At 44.2% G+C, this 21580-nt stretch overlaps 1 protein-coding gene across 2 annotated transcripts in view; it reads right to left on the minus strand.

Annotated features, from left to right (window-relative positions):
* The window catches only part of nfat5b (nuclear factor of activated T cells 5b), a 218769-nt gene that overhangs the window by 140447 nt on the left and 56742 nt on the right, over positions 1–21580 (minus strand). The window contains exon 1 of one of the 2 annotated variants that reach the window (XM_070898206.1): positions 7071–7226. The exons of the other annotated variant lie outside the window; for it this stretch is intronic. The gene's annotated coding sequence lies outside the window, so the exon portion shown is untranslated. Of the gene's footprint in view, positions 1–7070; positions 7227–21580 lie in introns of those variants that run through there. 2 annotated transcript variants of the gene reach the window in all.

Consider the following 21580-nt stretch of genomic DNA (forward strand, 5'->3'; position numbering starts at 1 on the left):
CTGCTTTTTCGCCATACCCCTTGATCCCCCGAGTAGTAAGGACTTCATCTAACTCCCTTTTGAATATATTTAGTGAATTGGCCTCAACTACTTTCTGTGGTAGAGAATTCCACAGGTTCACCACTCTCTGGGTGAAGAAGTTTCTCCTCATCTCGGTCCTAAATGGCTTACCCCTTATCCTTAGACTGTGACCCCTGGTTCTGGACTTGCCCAACATTGGGAACATTCTTCCTGCATCCAACCTGTCCAAACCCGTCAGAATTTTAAACGTTTCTATGAGGTCCCCTCTCACTCTTCTGAACTCCAGTGAATACAAGCCCAGTTGATCCAGTCTTTCTCGATAGGTCAGTCCCACCATCCCGGGAATCAGTCTGGTGAATCTTCGCTGCACTCCCTCAATAGCAAGAACGTCCTTCCTCAAGTTAGGAGACCAAAACTGTACACAATACTCCAGGTGTGGCCTCACCAAGGCCCTATACAACTGTAGCAACATCTCCCTGCCCCTGTGCTCAAATCCCCTCGCTATGAAGGCCAACATGCCATTTGCTTTCTTAACCGCCTGCTGTACCTGCATGCCAACCTTCAATGACTGATGTACCATGACACCCAGGTCTCGCTGCACCTTCCCCATTCCTAATCTGTCACCATTCAGATAATAGTCTGTCTCTCTGTTTTTACCACCAAAGTGGATAACCTCACACTTATCCACATTATACTTCATCTGCCACGCATTTGCCCACTAACCTAACCTATCCAAGTCACTCTGCAGCCTCATAGCATCCTCCTTGCAGCTCACACTGCCACCCAACTTAGTGTCATCCGCAAATTTGGAGATACTACATTTATTCCCCTCGTCTAAATCATTAATGTACAATGTAAACAGCTGGGGCCCCAGCACAGAACCTTGCGGTACCCCACTAGTCACTGCCTGCCATTCTGAAAAGTACCCATTTACTCCTACTCTTTGCTTCCTGTCTGACAACCAGTTCTCAATCCACGTCAGCACACTACCCCCAATCCCATGTGCTTTAACTTTGCACATTAATCTCCTGTGTGGGACCTTGTCGAAAGCCTTCTGAAAGTCCAAATATACCACATCAACTGGTTCTCCTTTGTCCACTTTACTGGAAACATCCTCAAAAAATTCCAGAAGATTTGTCAAGCATGATCTCCCTTTCACAAATCCATGCTGACTTGGACCTATCATGTCACCATTTTCCAAATGCGCTGCTATGACATCCTTAATAATTGATTCCATCATTTTACCCACTACTGAGGTCAGGCCGACCAATCTATAATTCCCTGCTTTCTCTCTCCCTCCTTTTTTAAAAAGTGGGGTTACATTGGCTACCCTCCACTCGATAGGAACTGATCCAGAGTCAATGGAATGTTGGAAAATGACTGTCAATGCATCCGCTATTTCCAAGGCCACCTCCTTAAGTACTCTGGGATGCAGTCCATCAGGCCCTGGGGATTTGTCGGCCTTCAATCCCATCAATTTCCCCAACACAATTTCCCGACTAATAAAGATTTCCCTCAGTTCCTCCTCCTTACTAGACCCTCTGACCCCTTTTATATCCGGAAGGTTGTTTGTGTCCTCCTTAGTGAATACTGAACCAAAGTACTTGTTCAATTGGTCTGCCATTTCTTTGTTCCCCATTTTGACTTCCCCTGATTCTGACTGCAGGGGACCTACGTTTGCCTTTACTAACCTTTTTCTCTTTACATACCTATAGAAACTTTTGCAATCCGCCTTAATGTTCCCTGCAAGCTTCTTCTCGTACTCCATTTTCCCTGCCCTAATCAAACCCTTTGTCCTCCTCTGCTGAGTTCTAAATTTCTCCCAGTCCCCAGGTTCGCTGCTATTTCTGGCCAATTTGTATGCCACTTCCTTGGCTTTAATACTATCCCTGATTTCCCTAGATAGCCACGGTTGAGCCACCTTCCCTTTTTTATTTTTACGCCAGACAGGAATGTACAATTGTTGTAATTCATCCATGCGGTCTCTAAATGTCTGCCATTGCCCATCCACAGTCAACCCCTTAAGTATCATTCGCCAATCTATCTTAGCCAATTCACGCCTCATACCTTCAAAGTTACCCTTCTTTAAGTTCTGGACCATGGTCTCTGAATTAACTGTTTCATTCTCCATCCTAATGCAGAATTCCACCATATTATGGTCACTCTTCCCCAAGGGGCCTCGCACAATGAGATTGTTAATTAATCCTCTCTCATTACACAACACCCAGTCTAAGATAGCCTCCCCCCTAGTTGGTTCCTCGACATATTGGTCTAGAAAACCATCCCTTATGCACTCCAGGAAATCCTCCTCCACCGTATTGCTTCCAGTTTGGCTAGCCCAATCTATGTGCATATTAAAGTCACCCATTATAACTGCTGCACCTTTATTGCATGCACTCCTAATTTCCTGTTTGATGCCCTCCCCAACATCACTACTACTGTTTGGAGGTCTGTACACAACTCCCATTAACGTTTTTTGCCCTTTGGTGTTCTGCAGCTCTACCCATATAGATTCCACATCATCCAAGCTAATGTCTTTCCTAACTATTGCATTAATCTCCTCTTTAACCAGCAATGCTACCCCACCTCCTTTTCCTTTTATTCTATCCTTCCTGAATGTTGAATACCCCTGGATGTTGAGTTCCCAGCCCTGATCATCCTGGAGCCACGTCTCCGTAATCCCAATCACATCATATTTGTTAACATCTATTTGCACACTTAATTCATCCACCTTATTGTGGATACTCCTTGCATTAAGACACAAAGCCTTCAGGCTTGCTTTTTTAACACCCTTTGTCCTTTTAGAATTTTGCTGTACAGTGGCCCTTTTTGTTCTATGCCTTGGGTTTCTCTGCCCTCCACTTTTCCTCATCTCCTTTCTGTCTTTTGCTTTTGCCTCATTTTTGTCTCCCTCTGTCTCCCTGCATAGGTTCCCATCCCCCTGCAATATTAGTTTAACTCCTCCCCAACAGCACTAGCAAACACTCCCCCTAGGACATTGGTCCGGTCCTGGCCAGGTGCAGACCATCCGGTTTGTACTGGTCCCACCTCCCCCAGAACCAGTTCCAATGCCCCAGGAATTTGAATCCCTCCCTGCTGCACCACTGCTCAAGCCACGTATTCATCTGCGCTATCCTGCGATTCCTACTCAGACTAGCACGTGGCACTGGTAGCAATCCCGAGATTACTACTTTTGAGGTCCTACTTTTTAAATTTAGCTCCTAGCTCCTTAAATTCTTTTCGTAGGACCACTTGGTTGAGGGATAAATATTGACCAGGATACAGAGAACTCCCCTGCTCTTTTTCAAAATAGTGCCATGGGATCTTTTACATCCAACTGAGAGGGCAAATGGGGCTTCAGTTTAATGTCTCATCCAAAAGACAGCACCTCCAACAGTGCAACACTTCCTCAGTACTGCACTGAAGTATCAGCCTGGATCATGGAGTGGTCTCTGGAGTTGGACTCAAACCCACAACCTTCTGACTCAGAGGCAGGACTGTTACCATTGGGAAATAAGTCTGTTTTTCATTTATTTTGTTGCAGTTAGTTATAGCAACAATGCAGTTATCTTTTTCAGCAATGCATTTTTTTTTAAATATAAAAAGGTATACATATCACAGATTTATAAATATTTCCCAAACAGCAAGTCCTCAGTCTGTCAAAGTCAGGTCCCTGAGCTGAGGAAAGAAGATTTACCACAGGTAGAAACGGTCAATCTTAATCAGTCCAACACATCCTAGCTGTAGGTTTAAAGCAAGAAGTCGTTAACTGCCAGTCTTCTTAGATAGACATAACATTGGAGGTGAGGGGAGGGGATGGTTGGGGGGCAGGGGCAGGAAGAGAAATATTGTAAAATGGGGAATGGGAGTATGAATGCATCATTATTAATTAAGAAAGCAGCAATTTTTGTTGTAAAACTGGCACCTTGTATCATCAAGTAATTTCTTCAATGTCTGGAACATTATAAAAACTGACAGAACAAAATATTGGCTACTTGTAATAATTCTCTCGCCATTAATCCTTCAAATAGAAGGCTGAAGCCACCTCTGAAGCTGTTGAATTTAAATATAACATTTAGACATCAAGAATTTTGATTCTTGAAAGCCGTGCATTAAACTGCAATTATTAAGAATTAATATATCAACACAAATGTAAATAAACAAACATCTGGACTCTTGTACCTGCTTGCTGACGTCAATTAGATATCAGAATCAGATATCCAAGGTTAAAAGCCACAAGCTGAAGTAGGAGTAACAAGGTTGTTCTGTTGGGCTGACTTCAATCCCAAAGAATAAAATGAACTTTGAAATGTTAACATTCATTGTAACAATCAATAGAAATAGGATTGATTTACTAAAAAATATATATATATGTCATTGCTGAAAATAAATCTATTACATTGAAAGAAGTGATAAAGTAACAAATACCAGATATGCGGCATTGTATGATGAACATATTTGTAACAGAGCCACCTTGAGGCCCAAAGCAAAAAACACAATTTAAAAAAGAATCATGGAAAACAATAAATGAACCAGGCTTAATGGTACTGTACAGCAAATTTTACACTGATTAAATCATGTTCATGAACAAAACCATAGCCCAAATATTTTAACTTAACTTAAAGAGTAAACAATAAGTGCATAACTCATGATCCCCTCCGGCAACATCATTCAAAGCCATGAAGTCACATTCTGCATATAAGCAATGCCTCAATTTAAAAATTTGCACCCTTGTTTTCAAATCCCTCCAGGGCCTTGCTCCTCCCTATCTCTGCAACCTCGACCAGATCTTTGCGCTTCTTCAATTTTGGCGCGTGCGCATCCCCAATTTTAATCAGTCCATCATTGGCGGCTGTGCCTTCAGCTGCCTGGGCCTCAAGCTCTGGAATTCTCTCCTCAAGCCTCTCTATCTCCCTCTCCTCTTTTAAAACCTACCCCTTTGACCAACCGGTCCTAATATCTCTATGTGGCTTTGTGTTAAATTTTGTTTGATATGCTCCTGTGAGGCTCCTTGGGACGTTTTACTACGTTAAAGGCACTATATAAATGCAAGTTGTTGTTGTAGTTCTGTGTCTCCATTACCTCTCTCAATCCCTCCACCACTTCTGTGGTACCGGTGTGCTGGTTTGGCAATCAGTCTTGAATGAGCTGTCATGGGATGAAAGGGGATTGAACAAGAGGCTAGAGTGAAAGGAAATGAAGGCATGGTTATAGCGCTGAAGAAGGTTACAGAGGTAGGGAGGGGCAAGTCCTTAGAAGGATTTAAACACAAGCCTCCAGCTAAACATTCGGAACACCAAAGTAATCATCTTTAGACCCCAACGCACACACCATATCTTTGCCATCGACACTATCCCCCCTGCCTGGCCACTGTCTTAGGCTGAAGACAACTATTCGCAACCTCAACATCATGTTTGACCTTCCACTGAGTTTCACATGTCACTTTCTCTCCATCACAAAGACTGTCTGCTTCCACCTCCGATACATCGCACACCTTTACCCCTACCTCAGCTCCAGACTTGATTACTCCAATGCTCCTGACCAGCCCACCATCTTACACCCTCCATAAACTTCCCAAAATTCTGTTGCTGTATCCTATCCCACACCAAGTCCCACTGGTCCTCGCTGAACTACATGAGCTCCCAGTTCCCCCGATGCCTCAAAGCTAAAATTCTCATCCTTGTGTTTAAATCCCTCCATGGACTCACCCCTCCCCATCTTTAACCTTCTCCAGTCCTACAACCATGCCCTCTGTTCAATCCCCTTTCATCCAATGACTGGTGGCCATGCCTTCAGCTGTGTAGGTTCCACTCTCTTAAATTCCATCTATAGATACTCCACTCTCCACCTCCCTCTCCTCCTTAAAACCAACCTCTTTGACCAAGTCTTTGATCACCCCACCCACCCCCTGTAAATTCTCCTTCTTTGGCTCAGTTTCTTTTTTCTTTCTGTCTCTGTGAAGCGTCTTGGAATACTGTACTATCTTTCAGATGAAATGTTAAACTAAGGTTCAGTATGTCCCCTCAGGTATACCTGAAAGATCCCAAGGCACTGTTCAAAAAAGAGTGGAGGAGTTTTCCCAGTGTCTTGGACAACATTTACCCTTGAACCATCACTACAACAAATTACCTAGTTACTACATGAGCTCCCAGTTCATTGTTGTTCATTGAACTTTGCTGTGTACAAATTGGATGTCTACATTACAACAGTGACTACATTTCAAAAGTACTTCAATAGTTGTGAACTACTTTGGGATATCCTGAGGACATGAAAGGCGCTATATGGATGCAAATTAATTCTTTACCTAAGGAATAATATCCTTGTCTTAGAATGAGTGCAACGAAGGTTCACTAGACTGATTCTTGGGATGGGGTATTCTCCTCTGAGGAGAGATTGAGTAAATTAGGCCTATATTCCCTGGAGTTTAGAAGAATGAAGGTGATATTGAAATGTACAGAATTCTTAAGGAGCTTGATAGGGTAGATGCTGGGAGGAGGCTGGGAATGTAGAGCCAGGGGGTGACAGTTAAGGGGTCGGCCATTTCGGCCTGAGGAAGAGAAGAAATTTCTTCACTCAAAGGGTTGTGAATCTTTGGAATTCTCTACCCGAAAGGGCTGTGGATATTCAGTTATCAGAAATCAAAAGATTTTTGGATACTAAGGGAACCAAAGGATATGGGGATAATGCAGAAAGGTGGAGTTGAGGTAGAAGATCAGCCATGATCTTATTGAATGGTGGAGTAGGCTCGAAGAGCCCAATGGCCTACTTCTGCTCCAACTTCGAATGATCTTATGTTCTTTCTTTCTATGAGTCAGCATTTACTTAAATCTGGTAGCCTGGAAGTTGCATTTCATCATATCTTGTATTATGCTGAAAAAATTATTTTAAAATAATTCCTTGACCTCAATAATGTGATGATTTAATATAACTATTTAGCAGTAAGAATATTTTAGTTCTCATGCATCTTTCATAAAAGACACTTTGAAGGATTTCATGAACTTTAGACAGTGTCCTGAAGTATATTTTAAAAGATTTTTGTAAAACAGTACCTTCTTGCCTGAAAAAGAATACTCGAGAGATACATGGGCTCCAACGGAAATAAGTCAGTATTTTGCACAGTACCCATCAAGGATGAATACATCCCAGGACTCTTCAAAAAAGTTAATCAAAGAGTATGATGGCAACATCGCTGAGTCATCAGCTGAGATTCACATCAGTGACACCTTTATCACCAATTTGTGCTGCGTGATATTATGCACTTTTTGCTAAAAATGAGAAGAGTCTGTCAGAAATCCTCATGCTTGTAATGAGAATCAACCCAAAAGCTAAACACTTCAACAGTCTCTGTGGGTTACAGTTAGAAATAATGGCAAACATTTTTCTACTTTAATATCAACATCCACTACTAAAGAATCAATCTTGCTACGTCAGTTATGCTGACTTGTTCGATGCTTTCATGCTTTGCCAGCGTTCGGTCGTCTTCTTAATGACATTAGTTGGCAAGTTCTCAGTAAACTATCACACACATGGAGACCAAGTATAGGTTGTCATCAGCTTGCTGACTCTCCAACTGAATGGCTCCCAGTGCTGTCCCACATTGCCCCGCCTGCCATTCGCCACGACGCCACCGTGCACCAGGAGATGGAAAAAAATCCTAAGCAACATCAACAATCCCATTCACGAAGACTTGAATAACCCACCACAAAAGCTTTTAAAATCCCACCAGCCATTCTGGGAAACAGCAACCAATATTCATCAATAATGGTATCGACCCACTATCGAGATAGATGGAATCATGGGACGCAGGCAACATAAGAAACCAACAGCAGAGGTCCCTGGCTTCGACCTCCCTCAAAGACAGTGGTCAGCGCTCAACTGAATTCGCACAGGGCATGGGCAATACGGCCACCTGCTCCACAAATAGAAGATGAGGGACGGCCCGAAGTGTGATTGTGGCTATGAGTCCCAGACCATGGAACGCATCTCATCAACCTGCCCACTAAGATCTGCTCTTCATTTCTCCACTCAGCATCTCTGGAGGCCATTGAATGGATAGCCAAACTAGATATCCCATTGTAAGCTTTTCCGGTCATACAAGACAAGTTATGCTGACTTTCGACACCTGTTGTCGAGCAGAATGGTCAGTCAGCAGACAAAAGTTCAAATCTTTCATGTTGCAATACTATCGACACAGCTGTATGGCATCTAAATTTGGACTCTGGTTAGGGCTCCAACAACAGCAACTTTGAAATAAAAACAATAAATGCTGGAAATATTCGGCAAGTCAGGCAGCATCTGTGAAGAGAGAAACAAAGTTAATGTTTCAGGTCGATGACCTTTCATCAGAACTGGAGAAAGTTACAGATGTAACAGGTTTTAAGCAAGTACAGAAATCCCGTCAGAGGGAAGAGCAGAACTTCCTCAAAGTGGGCATTCCTGGAAGAGAAGTGGCAGTGAATTAACTGCAACTTTGAGCCTTTGACACGTAATATCAACACAATCGATCCCGTAGCAACTTTCCATCAATGGACTAATGCTGATCTATTATCTGCAACAACACAAGGTCACCAGATAGAGCTGAGTCTATTGTGTGAGACAGTGGATCAATATCGAACAGAAGCACTTTCCTCATCTGGTTTCCGAGTCCAGGTTTCTAGCACCCATGTGGAATTGATGAATTCGCTTTTACACTGGTTTTTAAATCAGCATGGATCAGTGATGGCTAAAATGGGAACAGAAATGTAACAAAATAATCCAACTCTCATCATCATCATAGGCAGTCCCTCGGAATCGAGGAAGACTTGCTTCCACTCCTAAAGTGAGTTCTTTGGTGGCTGAACAGTCCAACACGAGAGCCATAGACCCCGTCAAAGGTGGGACAGTTAGTCGGGGGGGCGGGCACTGATTTACCACACGCTCCTTCCGCTGCCTGCGCCTAATCTCTTCACGCTCGCAGCGTTGAGATTCGAAGAGCCCAACGCCCTCCCGGATGCACTTTCTCCACCTAGGGCGGTCTTCTGCCAGGGTCTCCCAGGTGTCAGTGATGATGTCACACTTCACCAGGGAGGCTTTGAGGGTGTCCTTGTAACGTTTCCGCTGCCCACCTTTGACTCGTTTGCCATGAAGGAGCTCCGCATATAGCAGTTGCTTAGGGAATCACGTGTCTGGCATGCGAATTAAGTGGCCTGTCCAGCAAAGCTGATCTAGTGTGGTTAGTGCTTCAATGCTGGGGATGTTAGCCTGGGCGAGGACATTGATGTTGGTGCGTCTGTCCTCCCAGGGGATTTGCAGGATCTTGCGGAGACATCGTTAATGATATATCTCCAGCGACTTGATGTGTCTTCTGAAAGTCGTCCATGCCTCTGATCCATACAGGAGGGCGGGAATTACTACAGCCCTGTAGACCATGAGCTTGGTGGTAGGTTTGAGGGCTTTGTCTTCGAACACTCTTTTCCTCAGGCGGCCGAGGGCTGCACTGGCGCACTGGAGGCGATGTTGAATCTCCGCATCAATGCCTGCCTTTGTTGACAAGAGGCTCCCGAGGTCCCATGTTGTTGAGAGCCGCGCCGTGAAGCTTGATGACTGGGGGGCAGTGCTGTACGGCGAGGACAGGTTGGTGGAGGACCTTTGTCTTATGAATGTTAAGCGTAAGGCCCGTGCTTTCATATGCCGTGGTGAATACATCGACCATATCCTGGAGTTCAGTCTCCGAATGTACGCAGACGCAAGCATCGTCTGCGTACTGCAGTTCAACAACAGAGGTTGGGGTGATCTTGGATCTGGTCTGGAGGCGGCGTAGGTTAAACAGCTTCCCACTGGTTATGTAGTTTAGTTCCACTCCGGCGGGGAGCTTGTTGACAGTGAGGTGGAGCATGGCAGCGAGGAAGATTGAGAAGAGGGTTGGAGCAATGTCGCAGCCCTGTTTGACCCCAGTTCGGACGTGGAATGGGTCTGTAATGGATCCGCTGGTAAGGATCACAGCCTGCATGTCGTCATGGAGCAGGCGAAGGATGGTGACAAACTTTTGAGGGCACCCAAAATGGAGGTGGTCACTCCATAAGCCTTCACAGTCAACAGTATCAAAGGCCTTTGTAAAATCGAAACTCTAGGGACACACTATGATGGAAAAGTGTAGATAGAACTTCAGCCTGTCTAACTTGAGAAGACGTGACATGCAACTGCCTGATGCAGATAATGGGTGCAGAGAGCTTCCATTCCCCATGAAATATTCATATGATCAGTTATCTTACATTTATAAAAATCTAATCCTGAAAACATTCTGAATACTGTATAATTGAATTGTCACTGCATTACATGAATCCAACATTGCAGTCCAATTAATCAAATCTGAGTGGGATGTTGACAAATAGATATAGTAGGTAAGTAAACAGTGTTGGGGTAAAAAGAAGACTTCTCTTCCTCGAGGTGGACTCCCTGATATAAGGAGTCAATATCTACCCTCTGTATAGTGACCATGGAATTACTCAGACGAAAACTTTGGTTCAACCGGTTTTTATTCAAGCATGCAGGGGAAATGTTCCGTTGAACACTTCTCAGAACAGTTTGTAATGGCAGTTATACATTTCCTGCGGTGTGTGACCCTCGATTGGTCTACTGCTATCAGCAAATTTACATTGATTTGTTGACTCTTATCAGACTAGCTCTGAATGGTTCTTCCCCACCTGTCCATCTCTCATCACATGTCCCCCTTCTGGAATGTATTCAACTTTGTCTCAGTTTCTCATGACGTGTGAAGTAACCTTGCTTCCCAGAGCTTGCTATCTTGTTCGCAAATGCCTGCTTTCTTACCCTGTTCCCAAGAGAACTTCAGTCATACCACAAGTGGCTCAACTGCACGGGGGTAGGGGAAGGAGAATGGAAGAGCTATAGTGGCAGGGGATTTGCTAGTCAAGGGAGCAGACAAGTGTTTCTGTGGCCGCAAACGTGACTCCGGGATGGTATGTTTCCTTCCTGGTGCCAGGGTCAAGGATGTCACTGAGCGGCTGCAGGGCATTCTGGGGGGAGAGGGTGAACAACGAGAGGTCGTGGTCTACATCGGTACCAATCGGTAAAAAGCAGGACCTCAAAAGTAGTCATCTCCAGATTACTCCCAGTGCCACGATCTAGTGAGTACAGAAACAGGAGGATAGAGCAAATGAATACGTGGCTGGAGAGATGGTGCAGGCGGGAGGGCTTTAGTTTCCTGAGGCATTGGGACCACTTCTGGGGAAGGTGGAATCTGTACAAGCCAGACGGGTTGCACCTCAACAGAGCAAGGACCAATATCTTCGCCGGGAGGTTTGCTAGTGCTGTTGGGGAGGATTTAAACTAGCTTGGGCAGGGGGATGGAAATCTGAAAATAGATTCAGTAGGGAGAGGAGTAAAGCGGGTATTAGAAAGCAAAAAGAAAGAAAAGTGAGTTTGAAGGAGAGAGGAAACAAGCAGGAAAAAAAGGCAAAAAAAACAAACTTAAAAGCACTTTGTCTAAATGCACGTAGCATTTGTAACAAAATAGATGAGCTGACAGCACAAATTGAGACAAATGGGTATGATCTGATAGCCATTACAGACACGTGGTTCTAAATTGACCAGGACTGGGAATTAAATATTCAGGAGTACTTGACAATCCGGAAGGACAGACAGAAAGGAAAAGGAGGTGGGATAGCTCTATTGATAATGGATGGAATCACTGCAATAGTAAGAAACGATATTGGCCCAAATGATAAGGGTGTTGAAACAGTTTGGGTAGAGATAAGGAACAATAAGGGGAAAAAGTCACTGATGGAAGTAATTTATAGGCCCCCCAAACAGTAGCAACTCTGTTGATTGGAGCATAAGCCAGAAAATAGTGGGGGCTTGTAAAAAGGGAACAGCAATAATCATGGGTGATTTTAACCTCCATATTGATTGGACAAATTGGTCAGGGTAGCCTTGAGGAGGAGTTCATAGAGTGCATAAGGGACGGGTTCCTTGGGCAGTATGTAACGGATCCAACCGGGGGCAGGCTATCTTAGATCTGGTCCTGTGTAATGCGACAGGATTAATAAACAATCTCCTAGTGAAGGATCCCCTCGGAATGAGTGATCATAGCATGATTCTGAATTTGAAATTCAGATGGAGAGTGAGAAAGTTGGATCTAAGCTTAAATAAAAGGAGACTGTGAAGGTATGAGGGCAGAGTTGGGTAAAGTGGACTGGGAAAATAGATTAAAGTGTAGGACGGTTGATGAACAGTAGTGTGCATTTAACAGGTATTTCACAACTCTCAAGAAAAATATTCCAGTAAGGCGGACAGGGTGTAAGAGAAAAGATAGCCATCCGTGGCTAACTAAAGAAATAAAGGACGGTATTCAACTAAAAACAAGGGCATACAAAGTGGCCAAAACGAGTGGGAGCACAGAAGACTGGGAAGCTTTTAAAAGCCAGCAAAGAACGACTAAAAAAATGATTAAGAAAGGAAAGATAAGACTATGAAAGTAAACTAGCACAAATATAAAAACAGATAGCAAGAGTTTTTATAAGTATATAAAAAAGGAAAAAAAAAAAGAGTGGCTAAAGTAAATGTTGGTCCCTTAGAGGACGAGACGGGGGAATTAGTAATGGGGAACATGGAGATGGCAGAACCTCTGAACAAATATTTTGACACGAACAATATTCCAACAGTGGATAGTCAAGGGGCTATAGCGGGGGGAGGAACTTAACACAATCACAATCACTAAGGAGGTGATACTCAGTAAGATAATGGAACTAAAGGCAGGTAAATAAATCCCCTGGACCTGATGGTTTGCATACTAGGGTCTTAAGAGAAGTAGTGGCAGGGATTGTGGATACATTGGTTGTAATTTACCAAAATTCCCTGGATTCTGGAGGTCCCAGCAAATTGGAAAACTGCAAATGTAACGCCCCTATTTAAAAAAAAGGAGGCAGACAAAAAGCAGGAAACTATAGGCCAGTTAGCCTAACATTCTGGTTGTGAAAATGTTGGAGTCCATTATTAAAGAAGCAGTAGCAGGACATTTGGATAAGTAAAATTCGGTCAGGCAGAGTCAGCATGGATTTATGAAGGGGAAGTCATGTTTGACAAATCTGTTGGAGTTCTGTGGGGATGTAACGAACAGGGTGGATAAAGGGGAACCAGTGGATGTGGTGCATTTGGACTTCCAGAAGGCATTTGACAAGGTGCCACATAAAAGGTTACTGCACAAGATAAAAGTTCACAGGGTTGGGGGTAATATAGTAGCATGGAGAGAGGATTGACTAATTAACAGAGAACAGAGAGTCGGGATAATTGGTTCATTCTCTTGGCAACCAGTAACTAGTGGGATGCCGCTGGGATCAGTGCTGGGACTCCAACTATTTGCAATCTATATTAACGACTTGGAGGAAGGGACTGAGTGTAATGTAGCCAAGTTTGCTGACGATACAAAGATGGGAGGAAAAGCAATGTGTGAGGAGAACACCAAAAATCTGCAAAAGGACATAGACAGGCTATGTGAGTGGACAAAAATTTGGCAGATGGAGTATAATGTTGGAAAGTGTGAGGTCATGCACTTTGGCAGAAAAAAATCAAAGAGCAAGTTATTATTTAACTGGAAAAAGATTGCAAAGTGTCGCAGTACAGCGGGACCCGGCGTTACTTGTGCATGAAACACAAAAGCATAGTATGCAGGTACAGCAAATGATCAGGAAGGCCAATGGTATCTTGGCCTTTATTGCAAAGGGGATGGAGTATAAAAGCAGGGCAGTCTTGCTACAGCTATACAAGATTTTGGTGAGGCCACACCTGGAATACTGTGTGCAGTTTTGGTTTCCATATTTACGAAAGGATATACTTGCTTTGGAGGCAGTTGAGAGAAGGTTCACTAGGTTGATTCCAGGGATGAGGGGGTTGACTTATGAGGAAAGATTGAGTAGGTTGGGCCTCTACTCATTGGAGTTCAGAAGAATGAGAGGTGATCTTATTGAAACGTATAAGATTATGAGGGGGCTTGACAAGGGGATGCAGAGAGGATGTTTCCACTGAAGGGGGAGACTAGAACTAGAGGGCATGATCTTAGAATAAGGGGCTGTCCATTTAAAACAGAGATGAGGAGAAATTTCTTCTCGCAGAGGGTTGTAAATCTGTGGAATTCGCTGCCTCAGAGAGCTGTGGAAGCTGGGACATTGAATAAATTTAAGACCGAAATAGACAGTTTCTTAAACGATAAGTGGATAAGGGGTTATGGGGAGCGGACGGGGAAGTGGAACTGAGTCCATGATCAGATCAGCCATAATTTTATTGAATGGCGGAGCAGGCTCAAGAGGCCGTATGACCTACTCCAGTTCCTATTTCTTATGTTCTTATAATGCCCTAGTTTCTCATGAGATTCAGATGCTCTTACAATCTATGTTCCCAAACATTTGTGTACTCGTTCTATGCTGAATATGTAAGTTTCCATCGGTCAATTACAATCCCTACCGTAAGACAGAGGAACTCCCGATTTCTCAGAACCTCCTAATTCCCTTTAACCTGATTCCATGCCATTCCCTTATGTTTCTTACTCAAGTGTACTTTTGTAACAGGATACATAGTTGGTTTGAGATTTGTATTTAATTTGTTCTCAGGATGTGGGTGACACTAGTTGCAATGAGAAGTTAGTGGTGGGTCTCCTCCTTGAAGCACTGCAATCCTTGTTTTGATGGTGCTCCCACGATAGGCATTCGATAAGATGCCACACAAAAGGTTACTGTAGAAGATAAAGGTACGCGGAGTCAGAGGAAATGTATTAGCATGGATAGAGAATTGGCTGGCGAACAGAAAGCAGAGAGTCGGGATAAATGGGTCCTTTTCCGGTTGGAAATCAGTGGTTAGTGGTGTGCCACAGGGATCAGTACTGGGACCACAACTGTTTACAATATACATAGATGACCTGGAAGAGGGGACAGAGTGTAGTGCAACTAAATTTGCAGATGACACTAAGATTAGTGGGAAAGCGCGTTATGTAGAGGACACAGAGAGGCTGCAAAGAGATTTAGATAAGTTAAGCGAATGGGCGAAGGTTTGGCAGATGGAATACAATGTCGGAAAGTGTGAGGTCATCCACCTTGGGGAAAAAAAACAGTAAAAGGGAATATTATTTGAATGGGGAGAAATTACAACATGCTGTGGTGCAGAGGGACCTGGGGGTCCTTGTGCATGAATCCCAAAAGGTTAGTTTGCAGGTGCAGCAGGTAATCAGGAAGGCAAATGGAATGTTGGCCTTCATTGCGAAAGGGATGGAGTACAAAAGCAGGGAGGTGTTGCTGCAACTGTATAAGGTATTGGTAAGGCCGCACCTGGAGTACTGCGTGCAGTTTTGGTCACCTTACTTAAGGAAGGATATACTAGCTTTGGAAGGGGTACAGAGACGATTCACTAGGCTGATTCGAGAAATGAGGGGGTTACCTTATGATGATAGATTGAGTAGACTGGGTCTTTACTCCTTGGAGTTCAGAAGGATGAGGGGTGATCTTATAGAAACATTTAAAATCATGAAAGGGATGGACAAGATAGAGGCAGAGAGGTTGTTTCCATTGGTGGGGGAGACTATAACTAGGGGGCACAGCCTCAAAATACGGAGGAGCCAATTTAAAACCGAGTTGAGAAAGAATTTCTTCTCCCAGAGGGTTGTGAATCTGTGGAATTCTTTGCCCAAGGAAGCAGTTGAGGCTGGCTCATTGAATGTTTTCAAGTCAAAGATAAATAGATTTTTAAGAAATAAGGGAATTAAGGGTTATGGGGAGAGGGCGGGTAAATGGAGCTGAGTCCACGACCAGATCAGCCATGATCTTATTGAATGGCAGAGCAGGCTCGAGGGGCTAGATGGCCTACTCCTGTTCCTAATTCTTATGTTCTTATGTTCTTATAGTGTTAGGTTGCAAATTCCAGGATTCTGACCCAGCAACGATGAAGGAATTGTGGTATATGTCAAAGTCCGAATGGTTTTTGGGTGGAGTTGATGGTGTTCCCATACTCTGGTTGTTTTTGACTTCTTGGTGATAAACTACAAGTTTAAAGCTACCCCTGTCGAGTCCACTGCCCACTCCCCAACTCTGCGTGTCTTTGTTCTCACTCTTTTTCTTTCAACTCTTTCAACTACCGGAACCCTGTTGAAACTTGACTTCCATCACCTGGATGCCTCTGCCAACAGGACTTCGCTGTTCTACTGATTATACTGTTTGACTCAGCTGCTGTGACACTGCTCTGCTTTTGAATCACTTCAAGTCTTATGCTGCTGAATTCTTTCTCTCAAATTGGTTTCCGATCTCCTGGACTTCTCTGAACATCTAGACTACGTCCTTGTTTTGAACTAGCACTGCATTTCTGTTTCTGCACCGAGCTACACTGTACGGCTTACATGCTGTGTCTCTATCTCTGCTCCCAAAAGATTTTTTTTGTGGTTTTAAAAATAATTTTTAAACTGTGTCTGTGTATCTGCTGAACTGGTTCTACTGATTTTTCAGCCTTGTTGGCTTCTTTTTGTTATTTGTTCCGGGATGTGGGCATTTATTGCCCATCCCGAACTGCCCTGGAGAAGGTGGTGGTGAGCTGCCTTCTTGAACCGCTACAGTCCTTGTGGTGAAGGAACTCCTGCAGCGCTGGTAGGGAGGGAGTTCTAGGATTTTGACCCAACGACAATGAAGGAATGGTGATTTATTTCTAAGTCAGGATGGTGTGGAACTTGGAGGGGGACTTGCAGGTGATGGTGTTCTCATGCGCCTGCTGCCCTTATCCTTCTAGGTGGTAGAGGTTGCAGATTTGGGAGGTGCTGCCAAAGAAGCCTTGGTGATTTGCTGCAGTGCATCTTCTAGCTAGCAGCTGCTGTTTCACTTGTCCGGTGACTCGTTCCACTGGGTTTCAGCTTTGCTGGTCACTGGTTTGAGGTTTGTGGTTTTACTTTTTCTTCCCGCTCTAATCTATAGTGACCTCCAACTTGTGTCTATTTCGCCATCATCGTTCTGCACTGCTACCAACACACATTCCTATGGAAACAACCTCTATCCTCAAACTCTCTGCCCTACAAATAGTTTCCGGACTTCACTCGCCTGCTCAGACAGCGGTTCGTCGATGCTCCGTGTCGGCTCCATCCTGTTTGGGTCGACTTTGTCACTCCATGGGACCTCTGACTTTGACCCTGGTTTCCTTACTATTGTCTCCAACCTATTCCATGCTCCCAAGGAATATGTATCCCATTAACCACCACATTTTACTATGCAACCGGAGCTTTTCCCGTGTCCATTCGCGTGCGCACTTTGACTGCCGCTCCAAACCAGAGCCGTTCATTTCCTTTTCCACTGTTTCTCCTCCTTTTCTCTCTATCCCTCCCACTCTCTCCTGTCGTCATGCCTCTTTTCATCTCTCCGCTCGGATACTCTGCCCTCCCAAATCTCTACCCTAATCCTTCATTACTCTTCGACCTGCCTACTCTCCTGCCGCTGTCCAGGCTTGACTCCCTCATAGATAAGCCTACAGCTTTCCCTCTCTGCCTCTCTTGGCATCCAACGAAGGGGCCATCGAAGCATTTTTCACTGCCTCCTTATGAACAGTAACCCCAACAGTCCCATCCTACACTTTCGCCGACCTTCCCGTCCAGCACGCCCACTGGGGGCTGATATCTTGCCAATTTCCTCGCTTTCCAACTCACCAACCCCCTCCCACCTCCCCCCACCAGTGCTGACCCTGTGGACGCTGGCAGTGGGTCAGCCATCAATGACCCTCTCCACATCTCCCTCCAGAACGTCAGTTCACTTGCGAACAAGGCCCTCGCCATCCATGAGCTTATCGTGGATGATTGAATCGACATCATGACCCTGACAGAAACTTGGGTGAGGGGTGATGAAGCCACCGGCTTGGCTATACCTTCCACCACCATGGTGGTGGTGTGACTTTCATCACCAAATCACACCTTGGTCTGTCCCCCTACTCCTCCGGCACTTTCTCCACCTTTGAGCATCTCACCTTATTCCACCCTTCTCACCTCTCATTGAAAAGTCTTGTTCTCTCGAATTCTGCCCTCTTGAGCATCCCTGATTATAATCATTTGAACCAGGCTGGGACCAGTGTTCTGGCAAATTAAATAACTAGGGTTGTAGATAGAGCTTTAAACTAAATAGCGGGGTGGAGGGATCAGGTGAGCGGAAATTTAAAAAGTCAAGGAGAAAGGAGAAAGCAATAGTGCAGGGTAGCAATAGGGGTAATGATAACCAGAGTGTGATAGGAAAGGTCAGAGCATATAAACATAAGAGTGCATCAGAAGTTGGGGCCAGAGTGGGGAAAAATGGTAAAAAGACTAAATTAAAATCTCTTTATCTGAATGCACGCAGCATTCGTAACAAGATAGATGAGTTGACAGCACAAATAGAAATAAATGGGTATGATCTGGTAGCCATTACAGAGATGTGGTTGCAAGGTGAGCAAGGCTGGGTACTGAATATTTAGGAGTATTTGCCATTTTGGAAGGATAGGCAGAAAGGAAAAGGAGGTGGAATCGCTCTGTTAATAAAAGTGCAGTAGTGGGAAATTATATTGGCTCAGAAAATCAAAATGTAGAATCAGTTTGGGTGGAGATAAGAAATAATATGGGAAAGAAGTCACTGGTGGGAGTAGTCTATAGGCCCCCTAACAGTAGCTGCACTGTCGGACAGAGTATAAATCAAGAAATAATGGAAGCTTGTAAGAAAAGTACGGCAATAATCCTGGTGATTTTAATCTTCATATTGATTGGACAAATAAAATTGGCAAAGGTAGCCTTGAGGAAGAGTTCAGTGTATTCGGGATGGTTTCTTAGAACAATACATTATGAAACCAACCAGGGAGCAGACTATTTTAGATCTGGTAATGTATAATGAGACTGGATTAATAAATGATCTCATAGCAAAGGATCGTTTTGGGAAGAGTGATCATAGTAGAATTTCAAATTCAGTTTGAGGGTGAGACAGTTAGATCTCAAACTAGTGTCCTGAACTTAAATAAAGGCAATTAGAAAGGTATGAAGGCAGAGTTGGCTAATGTGGACTGAGAAAATAGATAAGCAGTGGCAAATATTTAGAGATATTTAATAACTCTCAGCAAAGATATATTCCATTGAGAAAGAAAATTCTTTAAGAGAATGATGAGTCATCTGTGGCTAACTAAGGAAGTAAAGAATGGTATCAAATTGAAAACAAAGGCATAACAATATTGCAAGGATTAGTGGAAGGCCAGAAGATAGGGAAATTTTTAGAAACCAGCAAAGGATGACTAAAAAAGAGAGAAGCTGGATTATGAGTGTAAACTAGCAAGAAATATAAAACAGACAGCAAGAGCTTCAGGAAGAGAGTAGCTAAAGCAAACGTTGGTCCTCTAGAGGATGAGACTGGGGGATTAATAATGGGAAACAGGGAAATGGCAGAAACTTTGAAAAAATATTTTGTATCAGTCTTCACGGTAGAAGCCACCAAAAACATCCCAATAACTGATAATCAAGGGGCTATTGGGAGGGGGGAACTTAAAACAATCACTATCACTGATGAAGTAGTACTTGGTAAAATAATGGAACTAAAGGCGGACAAGTCCCCGGACCTGATGGCTTACATCCTAGGGTCTTAAAAGAAGTGGCTGCAGAGATAGTGGTTGTAATCTACCAAAATTCCCTGGATTCTAGAGAGATCCCAGCGGATTGGAAAACTGCAAATGTAACGCCTTTACATAAGAAAGGAGGGAGACAGAAAGCATTAACTATAGACCAGTTAGCCAAACATCTGTCATTGGGAAAATGCTGGAGTCCATTATTTAGGAAGTAGTAGCAGGACATTTAGAAAATCATAATAGTCAAGCAGAGTCAGCATGCTTTTATGAAAGTGAAATCATATTTGACAAATTTGCTGGAGTTCTTTGAATTTATAACGAGCAGGATGGATAAAGGGGAACCAGTGGATATCGTGTATTTGGATTTCCAGAAGGCATTTGATAAGGTGCCACATAAAAGGTTACTGCACAAAACAAGAGTTCATGGGGTTCAGGGTAATATATTAGCATGGATAGAGGATTGGTTAATGAACAGAAAACAGAGAGTCAGGATAAATGGCTCATTTTCCAGTTGGCAAACTGTTTGTCTTCTTCTCCTTCTTAGGCAGTAACCCGGAGTCGAGGATAACTTGCTTCCACACTAATATGAGTTCTAAGGTGACCAATGCGGGATCTACAGTCACGGTCACAGGTGGGGCAGGTGGTGGTTCAAGGGACGGGTGGGTAGGGTGCTTGATTTGTCGGCGCTCCTTCTGCTGTTTGTACTTCGCTTCCGCATGCTCCCAACGAAGAGACTCGAAGTGTTCGGCGTCTTCTCAGATGCTTCTCCTCCACTTTGAGCGGTCTTGGGACAGGGATTCCCAAGTGTCGGTGGGAATGTTGCACTTTTTCGAGGAGGATTTGAGGGTGTCCTTGAAGCGTTTTCTCTGCCCTCCTGGCGTTCACTTGCCGTGTCGGAGCTTGGAGTAGAGCACTTGTTTCGGGAGTCTAGTGTCGGGCATGTAGACAATGTGGTCCGTCCATCGGGTGGCTGAGCATGGTCAATGCTTCAATGCTGGGGATGTTGGCATGAGCGAGAACACCGACATTGGTGCGCCTATCCTGCTAACGATTTGCAGGATTTTGCAGAGGCAGCGTTGGTGGTACTTCTACAGTGCTTTGAGGTGTGTACTGTACATAGTCCATGTCTCTGAGGCATATAGGGAGGCGGGTATCATAAGAACATAATAGGAACAGGAGTAGGCCATACGGCCCCTCGAGCCTGCTCCGCCATTCAATAAGATCATGGCTGATCTGATCATGGACTCAGCTCCACTTCCCACCCGCTCCCCATAACCCCTTATCGTTTAAGAAACTGTCTATTTCTGTCTCAATGTCCCAGCTTCCACAGCTCTCTGAGGCAGCAAATTCCACAGATTTACAACCCTCAGAGAAGAAATGTCTCATCTCTGTTTTAAATGGGCGACCCCTTATTCTATGATCGTGCCCTCTAGTTCTAGTCTCCCCCTTCAGTGGAAACATCCTCTCTGCATCCACCTTGTCAAGCCCCCTCATAATCTTATACGTTTCAATAAGATCACCTCTCATTCTTCTGAATTCCAATGAGTAGAGGCCGAACCTACTCAATCTTTCCTCATAAGTCAAATCCCTCACACCCGGAATCAACCTAGTGAACCTTCTCTGAACTGCCTCCAAAGCAAGTATATCCTTTCGTAAATATGGAAACCAAAACTGCACACAGTATTCCAGGTGTGGCCTCACCAATACCCTGTATAACTGTAGCAAGACTTCCCTGCTTTTATACTCCATCCCCTTTGCAATAAAGGCCAAGATACCATTGGCTTTGCTGATCACTACTGCTCTGTAGATCATGAGCATGGTACCGGGTTTGAGATCCTGGTCTTCGAACACTCTTTTCCTCTGGCAACCAAAGGCTGCACTGGCACACTGAAGACGGTGTTGGACTTCATCATCGATGTCTGTCCTTGTTGACAGTTGGCTCCCAAGGTATGGAAAGTGCTCCACATTGTCTAAG

The sequence above is a fragment of the Pristiophorus japonicus genome, chromosome 13 (assembly GCF_044704955.1).
Source record: "Pristiophorus japonicus isolate sPriJap1 chromosome 13, sPriJap1.hap1, whole genome shotgun sequence".
NCBI lineage: Eukaryota > Metazoa > Chordata > Chondrichthyes > Pristiophoridae > Pristiophorus > Pristiophorus japonicus.